Genomic DNA, 11,967 nt, shown 5'->3' on the forward strand with positions numbered 1-11,967 from the left:
TCAATTTATTTGTGCAATAATTCTTTGCCAGTTTACCTGCTATACATAGTTTTACAGACAACACCATCCTTGTTCTAGAACTTGTGAAAATAACCTACTCAGTAATGAATTTCCAGCAGTATGAAACCCCATCACTTTCAAAATTGTTAAAGCTCGCCGATGATTGGTTGTTTGAAAATTTATGATAATGTGACAACCTATTAGTGATGGTCAGATCATAATTTGAAGGGTTAATTAGTAGCTAATTTTAATCAGATTGAAACCCAGCTTTCCTACAGTTGCATGCAATTTTTTGCAAGTTTCTTTTTCTTTTTAAGTGTAACTTTATTGCCTCGTATTTGTAAAAGGAATTTATAATTTTTGTGAATGTTGAGTTTAATAAAAGTGAAGAAAACATAAAACTCTTATAGCATCTCTTCATTTTTGTTTTCGTTATTGATTCTATATATTCCCATTCTTATGCCATAATTCAAGCTACTAGATAATCTAGAAATACAATTTAATTAGAGTTACTTGCTTATGAATGTTAAAAACTTCCAGAACTTTCACTGAATATATGAACCTTAAGCAACTTTTAATTATAACAGTAAAAAGGCGTTGGTTTTGTTTTGTGTTTTGTTGTTGTTGTTGTTTTTGAGGATTATTTCTTTTTTTCCTTATTTTTTACAAAAGCAGCATACTACAATTATTACTACAATTATATGACGATTAATAACTACGAAAATGTATCTTCTTAAGAGTTCAATTGAAGTTTGTGTTTTGTAATTAAATACACTTTTAAAATGTCAATTGCTAGGAAGTTGTTAATTTTGACTTGTGAATTTCTAAAATTAAAAAAATATATTCCTGGTTTATAGTTGTTAATTTAATCCAGTTTCGATAGTGTCTATCATGTATTTAACATACATACATATTCAATTAGGTTAATGGTACATAAGTTAATAAAATGTTCCCTTAGACAAAATATTTTATATTTGTTGTTTTTAATGTGGGGCATACAATGGTCGAGCCACAAATGCAAATATAACAGCTGGTGTTCACAAATGAAATATTTTTTTATCTTACATGCAAAATTAACAAATTTTCTATTTATTTCATTCGATTTCAATGGTTTTATTACATTTGTGCTGTTTTTTTTCCTGCGTAACATCGTGCATCTTCCTTTTTTTTGTTTAATTGGGTTTTACGTCACACCGACACATTTTAGGTCATTTGTCGACGTTCCAGCTTTTACTGGTTGAGGAAGACCTCAGGTGCCCTTCCGTACATTAGTTCAGGCACAAACGGGTACTTGAGTCGAACCACCGACATTCATCACATTTTGTTTATTCTAAAAATAATCATGTAGTATTTCATAAATTTTGTTTAATTTTTAACGTATTTGCATACATTTAAGTGCTTCTCGTTATATATGACATTTTACTTATGACAAAGTTTACTTCTCAAGATATTTCCATTTATTACATTACATTTTGAAATTATATTTTATAATTTCACAGTGAAATAATAAAAGACAATTATCACTGTAGCCAGACTATTATTTGAATGCAGATGAAAATAATGTAACATAAATTAGTAGCAAAGTTTTTAGAAATTCACAATGTCATGAATACCTGCACATAAAATGTAACATTATTGGTAAAAGTTTAAATAATTATTTTTCAACAAGGACAATTAGACGTGATGATTTGATGACATCATGAATGAGAGCGCATATCATTACCAGCAAAATAAGTAAAATTTACTTAAAACTCATACTCGTATAAGACATCAAATAAATAGAAAATTGGTTTTGTATGCATGATCAAGTTATATTTAACTCATGAACACCAGTTCTTATATTTTCACCGTAGCTACTCGGACAATATTACATATTATGTTCACTCTGAATGAAGGACAAAAACCCAGCAGTCAAAACTCTACACCTCAAAATGACGAAACCCTACGTCTATATTTTACAGAGTGGTCAAAACCCCACACCTCCAGTTTTATAGAGTGGAGAAAACCCCACCACCATAAATTGTTCAGAGTGACATTAATGAAATGTAGTTGACATGAACTTCATTTGAATTAATGTTGTTTTTTTATTTGAATGAATTTATTATTTTTTTCATATATGTACATATTTATTTAATAGGAGTATTCTTTATTACTGCCAGATATCCTTTTTTAAAAATGTATAATTGATATAATTATTGATTTTTTTTTTCAATTGCTATTATTGGTCATAAATAATTGTGGCACAGTCAATAAAATTTAGGGATTTGGATTAGGGATTTTTGTGTACAGTTTGTAACACCTTTTGAGAAGATGATCTCAAGAGTACAATTGTTCTCTTATTTTGCAATTAATATGTTTTAATGATCTAATATGATATAACAAGTTTAAAAAAAATAACAATTAGATAAAACTTGCTATATACAAATATAAAGTTGTGCATGCATTGTTAATAATATTGTTCTTTCTTATTTTACACACATGCTTTTTTGTGTAATTTGATATGCATTTGAAATTAAAAAAATAATGTGTTATATCATATTAAGATATATGTATATTATATGTATTTTAATCCATCAAATCTTGCGTAATAATTAAAGGTGGTGGGGTTTTGTCGACTCTGTAAAATTGAAGGTGTGGGGTTTTGACCACTCTGTAGAATTTAGGTGTGGGGTTATCTCCACTCTTAAAACAATGAGGTGTGGGGTTTTGACTGTTGGGGTTTTGTCCGTCTCTCGTTCACTCTTTAAATAAACTTTGATCTCTCATGCAAAACAAACAAATATCATCTATTTATATATGATATTTGCTGTTTATCCGCAATAAAATATAGTATGACTACTGTTGATAATTTCACTGAGAAATTATCATCTACTGATAGGCATGTAATAAAATATATACTCACTTAAAATTACAGGTGTAATTGTTGAAGTGAATTTTACATAAATTAAGGTTCTGCCGCTTGCAAAATTTATAGTCACAGAACAATTTTTCTATAAATTGAATTAATGACATTATAATATATGTTTTAAAATTGTGAAATATCTTATTTGTCAGTGAATAATTCTTAATAACTTAATGTACTTTTTACCAGTACCTTTTGAATTAATAATTATAATAGACTGAACGGATAGTAAAATTCTGTGCAAATTGAGGGTAAAGGCACCTTGAATTATGCAAGGATGCACTCAGAGCCAAAGCATGCATGCGATGCTTTCTTGCATAAAAGTACCATATATTTATCATTTCATTATTGATGCCATTGCAGTCAGCTATTTTTACATGGTGCCCTGAGTATCGCATATCAAAAACTTGAAACAACGGCTTTTGCAAAAACATGAGGTTAAGAATCTTCAGAGACAAGATATGTTAGAATGAAAATTATCACCCTATTTTTGTGTTTGTATGGTGAGTTCAGCAAGGTAATAAGTCAAGGATTGTTTTACCCATCTTATTATAGTACGGTATAAGTTATCTATAATTATGCAAATATTTAACAATAAAAAAATCTATGCAAAAAGGTCTTAGAACAGCCCCAAACCAAAAACGTTCCTTCAAAAAAAAATATTTAAGAAATCAAATCTAATATCAAAATGTAGTCATATATTCTAACTTGATTGATAATGACATTCTTGACTTTCAATTTATTGCAAAAGTATTCTTTTTTAAGAATAATTTTGCACGAGTTTTAGGAATCAAAGGGACATATTTCATAGTTCACTATTTTATAGTTAAATCATACTTAATCTAGATAGAATAATTTTGCAAAACAAATATTAAGGAAAAAGTGGCTTTTGTGTAGCATCACTAGACTATATTAACATGTTGGCAATAAAATGCATATTTAACACTTTTCTTGAACAAATAAACATGTATACAGCTTATTTCTATTTTTTATAAGATTGATTGTGATGTTTCTTTTTTTTCTAAAAACGAAATCACAATAAAATAAAAAAAAATCCATTTCCTGATATTTTTTTTTAAATTGCCGCTTGCGATTGTCGGATGTCGCTTCGTAATATTGCGTTTTCATTTCGAGTTGTCATTTGCCGAAGCAAACGCGAAGGCGACATTATGAATGGCCTCAACAGGATTCCGTAATGCTTAAATGGAAGAACTAATGAGGATAAAGATGTAAAGTTTACGTGCGTTTCTAACAACGGAGCGTCCGTTGTCGACTATATGATAGCCTCGTCAGAATTGTTTGAAAATATATGTAACTTCAGTGTACTTGATCGAACTGAATCAACTATTTCCCATTGCACTGTTGTTTAAACTTTTATTGTTTAAATAAAAGTTATCGTGATACAAATGTTGTAAATAACACATTATCGGAACTTACATATACAAATGGCGGGATCACCATGGTGACCATTTCCGTGAGCAAATTTATGCTCTACTTTTAGAGAATTACCAACTAATTACAAGTTTTGTAAATATTGATATTGACAGAGCTATTGAAACTAGTCAGACATTATATTATAATGCTGGACGTTATGTGATGGCTTCTAATTCATCTAATCCCTTGCAACCGCCATGATGGGATGAACGTTGTAAAATGCTTAAAAGACAAAAATACTCATTCTGAAGACGCTGAATATCTACTTGTTTATATAAAAAACAAAGAAATAAATAAGAACTGGTTGTAGGAAAGCAATATGTTAAGAATTGTTATTTATGAAACATCAGCTGAATATAAATTACAAGTTGTAACATGCTAAACTCTTAATTATTCTCTTAATATAATAAACAACTTACCTCTATTCAAATAGCTGACAAAAATAAAGATGAAAAAACACTTCAAAGCCATGATGGCTTGATAAAAATATTAAAACATCACAAAATTTAATGCATGTTTAAAGCTACGACATATTACATAAAACAAAAGTCTTCATTAAAACGTCGAATGAATCTGCGAAATAACTTGTTGCGTTGCTCCTCGATCAAACCAAAGTGAGAGTTATAACGACTCGTTAAACTGAAAACCATATGTAAATGCCATTACTTATATTGACTTTGGCATTTTCAAGCAATTTGCAAATCATTAATATTACATAAATGTCATATTTTAACATTTTGATTATTTTCCTATCGGCAACATTGTATTTATGTCCAAATTTGGTAATAGTGGTGCAAACATATAAATTATCTAAATAAGAGTCTTCGTAACATTATTTTTTTTGTGTTTCCCATTGTGTTAATTTGTATGTGTTTTTTTCCTTCTCAGAATATAAGATAATAACCACAGTAACGTATTATTATTTCACCTGTCTGTATGTGCGTGTGCTCCGGTTTACCTGACCTGTGGTGTGTGTATGTTGTGGTGCGTGCGTGCGCGTGTATGTTTGCTTGTGTGCGCACGTGCATGTCTTGTTAGTGAGTGTGGCACGCGTGTGGGCTGTGTGTTGGATAGAATCAAGAGCGGAACTTCTAAAAGTTTTCTCCTTCAATAATACAATTTATCTTCATATTCGCTTATGTACATGATATGAAGAAATATTAAGAATGCATTTTTAAAAAAAAGTTTAATTCCTTTATCCCTACCTTATATGTTTGTATTTCCCATTTTAGATATATTGATACTATCATGTTATTTTAAAATGACGTGCGAATGTTGGTGGGTGAAAAGATGGAGAAACCATATGCGTAAGCAGACACGTGGAACAAGTCAAACTTTAGAAACAAATAAATTCAAAATTCAAGACAAATTTTATGTTTGGTTTGGTTGATTATACGCCGATTTGAACAAATGATTATTGTAAAGTCTATTATAAGCCTTTCGGGAAAAAAAGGTAATAGCCGACCAACCAAGAACGTTTCGTTAAACAAAAAAATCATGACTTTGCAAATGACAGGTTCAATACAGCAGTGTGTTTTTCTGTCAAAGATACAACTTCGTCAAAAGTACTAGTTTTCAAAAAAAAAAAATCAAAAAAATCGGGGTTTCATGATGTATGAAAATTTTGTAGATGTTAACTAAGCAAGATAACCTGGAAAATATCTATGCTCTTGGCATTTTAGTTTCACACAATGAGATGAGAATTTGTTATCCTATATAAGTCAATACTACTGAGAGACATTCGGGATGTGGCAGATATTTACGTAATGGGAATAATTTTTTTTCAGTTTTGTGAAGGTCAAACAAGGCAATGCTACAAACCATACATATATAAGCTACGGACATTGATGTTTCACAAAATTCAAATTTTAAATGGTCTTTTTTCTCGAAAAGTCTCTAAAAATCAAGTGATCGAAGACGAGACAAATAAATACCCTAGGGACAGAGCAGTTTAAAAGGATAAGACTAAAATGTTTTTCTAATATTTATAAGTCTATATAAACATATTGACCTCCTTTGCTGGGCCAATATTGACCAATTGGTTTAGTTATTATATTTTTGTAGCGGCCCCAAAGCAATGCAAATATCTAAGCTCTGGACATTGTAGTTTCACTAACTAAAACTTAATTTTATTTCCTACATACAGCCTATATAAATTAAATGACTTCCAGGGCGGACCAATTTTGATCTGAGGAAGCCCAAACAAGGGTTCTGCACATTACCTCAGTATGAGTATCGTTTCCTCAAAAAGGTTTTAATTTTCTCCTTTCGGTTCAAAATGCACACACTAATTAAGTGTGGCATTTTGAACCGAAATATGAAGCTCGTCAAATATATGTCCTACACATGTCACAGTATGTTAACATTATTTTCTGCAAAAAAGTTTTAATTTCAATCGCTTCAAAAGATACCGAATGGACACGTAATCGCTAACACGGATTGCCAGGTGCGTACAATATATTCATGCAGAATTTCGTATTGGGTTGAAAGGTGCAAAACTGAAAAACAACTGCTGCATGCGCAGTGTATACCCGTTCTTGACGGAATTACACCTGCCCAAACTAGCCAAAACAATTACCCCCAAAGCACCGGGGAAAACAAATTTTTTTTTTAAAACCATCATCATTTTTGAAAAACCCTTCCTTGTTAACTAATTTATCAACTATTTTAAGTCGTTTTCGTTAATTGTGTACTGTGTTTTTTAGAATAATAACGAACCAAAAAAATAACACCATAAGGAAAAAAGATAATAAAAAACAAAAATTTTTGTAAGAAAAATTTTGATATAGTTTATTTACATACTAAAGTAAACATTCTAAAACAAAATTTAAAAAATTATCAGATTTTAATTTTAAAAATTTTCGTAACAAAGCCTATTTCGATTTTGAAATAATGAAACCCCTAACAGAAAATAAGCACAAATCAAACCAATTTCACACCCCCCCATCACATTCTTTTTTTTCCCGCTTATTTTAATCAATGTAATTTTAGGTACATTTTAAATTTAATGGGGGCCTACTTTATTGGGGCTGGGTTTCCCGGGTTTTCGAGCATTCTCTATCTTTATTTTTACCCAGAGCCCAAAAAATTGCTTAATTGTGTCAAATGTTTTTAATTTTTGGTTTTCTCGTGGTCACTTTTGCACTAAAAAGATTTAGCAAATATGAAAGGTAAAAACAACCCAAAAGACACCTAATTTTATCTTTTTAAGGTACTAAAACACAACCTGTTTATCCCAAGTCTAGGCATTGTTTTCAGGTGACATTTAATAAAGTTTATATAATAACAAAATACCAATTCCCTTTTTACAGGGGCAAAAACAAGGGTTAATAGAGCTTACGGTCAAGATTTTAAATCAAAGGTTTCCCAATTTTTTAAACGATTTCTTTTTTTCGTGAAAGGTTCCAACATAAACCAAAAAATGAAATTTCAAAATTTTATTTTCTTTTAAAAAATTTAATTGAAGTTAATTTTATTTAAAGGCCTGGGAAAAGGGTTTAAAAACTTGGATGCTGTAAAAAATGTTGTTTGCACAAAGAATGAAACAATCTTTTTGTTAAAACTAAAACAAATTTATAGCCAATAAAAGCAAACTTTTTGCCAACTACAATAACTTTGACCTACCTTTTCATGGTCATATCCTCTTCTGCATTGACTGTTGACCAGGCTATGCAAAAATAATATAAATCTCCTTTTTGGTATTGATGGTTACCATAAAGTTAACTCTGTATACACACTGCTTGAGTAATAACGATATGCGTATTAATTTCATATTTATGATTTTGATAGAATTCATGCAAAAAAACGAATTAGCAGATGTCGATATAAACCGCAGGTTTTTTGAAAACGTCCAATATAGTTTCATTTGTATAGTTGAACGGACAGACAACGGCATGCAAAATGCAAAATTAATATTCCCCCCGATGTCAACGGCGGTATATAAAAGCTACCACAAGAGTGGGATTAGAGTAGATTTGTGCAAATTTATGAAAAAAAGTTACAAAAGAAGAGCTAGGCTAAAAAAAGGGAGTGGAGCACCCACACCAAAAAACCGTTTTTCCCTTAATACCGAAAGGCCATTAATCCTTTTGGACCCCGCCTGGTCGAGGGGGTTTGAGCATGACTTTTAATCCCCACCTCCTCGAGTTTGATCCGGGGGATCTTTTTAATTTTCGCGGAGCAAGGATCTTTATTTTTGTAACTCTCCGAACCGGTTTGAAACACACGCCTATTACGAAACTGTTGGGAAAAAGGTTAAAATGAAACAAAAAACAAAAAAAAAAATACTGCCATTTTTCCCCCGGAATGAACTTAAAACAATTCTGCAACTCCAAGCACTTCCCAACTGTAAAAAAATACATAAAAGATTTTCATTAGCAATCAAATGGAAATACATAAATCTCTGGTAGGGTGGGTTTTTAAAAGAACTGGATGCGACGGACACAAGCATACTCGATCCTGGAAAGCCTAACGTCAGAAGTATTTAATATAAAAAGACTTAAACGAACTAAATTTTCATGAATTTTCAAAGCAGAATTTGAGGAGGGGATTAATGGGCCTTATGCCCCCTTTTAACTTCCCATTTTCAATTGGTAGTTAATTTTTTTCAATTTCAGTCCTTATACAGCGTGACTTGCTTTGAAAAAAATAACCCCATAACGTCTCGTCGCGTGTAATATAAAATTACGAACTTCGAATTTCTTTCAATTTCTTAGTTAAATCTGTTTCTGGTTCTATATAAAAATTATCAATTTTTACCCGTACAGACTGACGCGTAATTTCCAAGTTACAGGTCAATGTACATTTTAACAATAAGCTACACCGAGACAACTCGACAAATGTTTCAATATTCACCATTTTGTTGATAATAACCACGAAATCTTTTCGTCTAGATAGATTTTTACCCAACAAATGAAATCTACTTTCAACGATTTTCTCCTTTTTATTAAATTTCAACGGGGGGAATTCTAAGTTACCTTTTTTAACAAGGTTTGAAAATCCGGGAAAAAATTTTTCAAAGACTCATGCCGTGGCGTTTTACAAGATTTTTTGCCCCTGTTTTTAAAGGTTTTTTAGAAAACATTCAGAGAAACTGTTTTGTTATTTTAATTTTAAAGGGAAAAATTTAAATTAAATACTAGAACCAATTTCCAAGATATGGGGGCTGGGCAGCACCGCCTGACATAAAATTGAAATATTCTCAGTGACAGTGTTGCACAGATAGTGTCATGAACTTTATAGTTTTATGCTAAAGATAACATTCATATTCATTTCAAGTATGTCGTGAGAAAACGTGAAGTCGTAGATACAAAGACATTTTAAACTTTGTAGACTATACACTTCCATATTGCCTTAAATTTTCATCATTTTCAATATAAATTTCAAAAATCGATATCACATGTTCCTTAGCATACCTGGTAAAAAGTTGATTTTAAACTACCTACATGAAAGATGCCAACTTTTTCTCTACATTTTTAAACGTGGCGCGGAAAAAAACTTTGAAAAACCGGGAAAGGAAATTTGCTTGTTTCCGATCATGCGATTCAAATATAATTGACGTCACTTTCACGAAAATTTTCTTTGAAAATAAAAAAAAGTGTCCGAATAAACACGATATCCGGGTTTAGACTCATCCGCTCTAGTTTCATGAGACTTTCGTGAAAATCTTTTTCATTATTTGCCAAATTTCCAGACAATAGTGTTAAAGTTTGCAAAGAGGGACATACTAAAATATTTATTTCGGCTTCATTTTCCCTGTCACCATGGAAATAAAGTTTCTGTATAGATGTGAAATTTGTGGGAGAGAATGAATCGATAATTTCACGTAAATGGCTTGTATTAGCGATGGTGTTTATATTAAGTGATTTTTCTGTTGATAAAGTGCATGCCTGATAAACCTAGCTTTATCAGTCACCCCAAGCTTTTTTAGACACCTCATCAATACACATTTTGACCTTGACGAAACTACTTTTTTCGGGTCATTTCCGGTCTACTGTTTACATTGGATACTACAAATACTACATATTTTGATACGATAAAAATAAAACATTTTAAAAACACAAGACAAATTGTTACTGTTTTATTTTTATTTTGTTGTATTGCTTCACACTTTTTAATAAATTATCAGTCCGCAATCCATCCACTGGACCATCAGCTACAGTTACACGGTCATATTCTCCATCGCTTTTACAGATCAAACTGGCACTGTTACAAATAAGTCATTAGAGTCCATTTCCATATCTCATTCTGCAGTTTCAACGGAGTCACATGGCCAAATGAATCCTGGCCAAATCAGTTACCCCACCCACTCATCACAGCAGATTGCTTTATCCAGCAACAGCTTAAATTCCATATTTTATGGCGCAGTATTGCATGTCAACAACCTGAATGTTTATTCAAGTCGGTAAATTCACTTTAAAAAATATAAACACTTGACGATGAACTGGCAAACTTAAAATTTCCATTTTCCGTGAAATCAGCTGTTCAACACTGTTCAACGACATTTTCAAATCTTGTTTACTTTGTGTTTTCTCATATCCTGTTCATTAATGTAACACTGATATGTCTCATGAAACGCTTGATATTGAATAAAAACACGTAATCTTATTTTGTGAATTGATAAATCCATTTAACCCAGACATTTTATCCAATTTTCATCTATCGATTACGCTCGTTCAACGTTCGTAGTCCATACGTCGGTAAATTTAAGATGGCGGCATGAAACCAAAAATATGCGAAATTTGCGAAATGAAATAAAAAGAATGGAATATTTTTTTCTGCTACTGGGTTGGAAATATTTAACTGATAAACTTTGAATCGAATAGAAATTTTGAATATGAACGCGTCACTTACAATTAACTAAAACATTCGGGACTATTTCTTTTTGATTTGACATTTCACATATTATTGCGCGCCGTCTGAACACCAGAGGTTCTGGATAGGGTTTTGCTTCAATTAAAATAAAAAAACAATTGAAATTGACAACATGATAAATAGAATACCAAACAAGTGTCTGATATTATAAAATTTATCAGACTCGGCACGAAAAATAATGAAGAGCTCGGCAGAGCCTCGCCCTTCATTTTTTTTCTTAGCCTTGCCTGATAAATTTTATAATATCAGACACTAGCATGGTATTCTCTATTTATTCATCGATGATAAACGTTGCAGATGTTCATTATGCTCATTTTCACCGGAAATGAAGATATCTTGTAAACACAGCTGAATGTTAACACTTTTTGGCATTTCATTTAAACATGATATTAACATGTTGAGTCAGTTCTGTATTCTATGGAATGGGTCGGTGTTTTCGTAACCTGTCCTTTTTCTAGATTCGTGATTTTTTTCATCTTCGTTTACGACAGACATAAAACTTTTTGATATTTTACACATCATTGAAGCATTCATTGCACCGATAAACAGGTACACTGTTGACATACTAAGAATGCTTTGAACATCTTTACATTTTACTACAACTGTTTTCCGAGAGTCACTTTGCGAACTTATAAATATAGCAGCAAAATAGTCCTGGACTGTTTTATGGGAAAACGATATTTTAGAAATTTGTTTTGTTAATGTTGTTGCGGTACTTCCTGTTTATAAACATAGTCTAGATCTTTCTCCAGATGCTT

This window comes from Ruditapes philippinarum, unplaced genomic scaffold (assembly GCF_026571515.1).
Source record: "Ruditapes philippinarum isolate M1 unplaced genomic scaffold, ASM2657151v2 ctg6945_1_1_1_1, whole genome shotgun sequence".
In the NCBI taxonomy this organism is placed as follows: domain Eukaryota; kingdom Metazoa; phylum Mollusca; class Bivalvia; order Venerida; family Veneridae; genus Ruditapes; species Ruditapes philippinarum.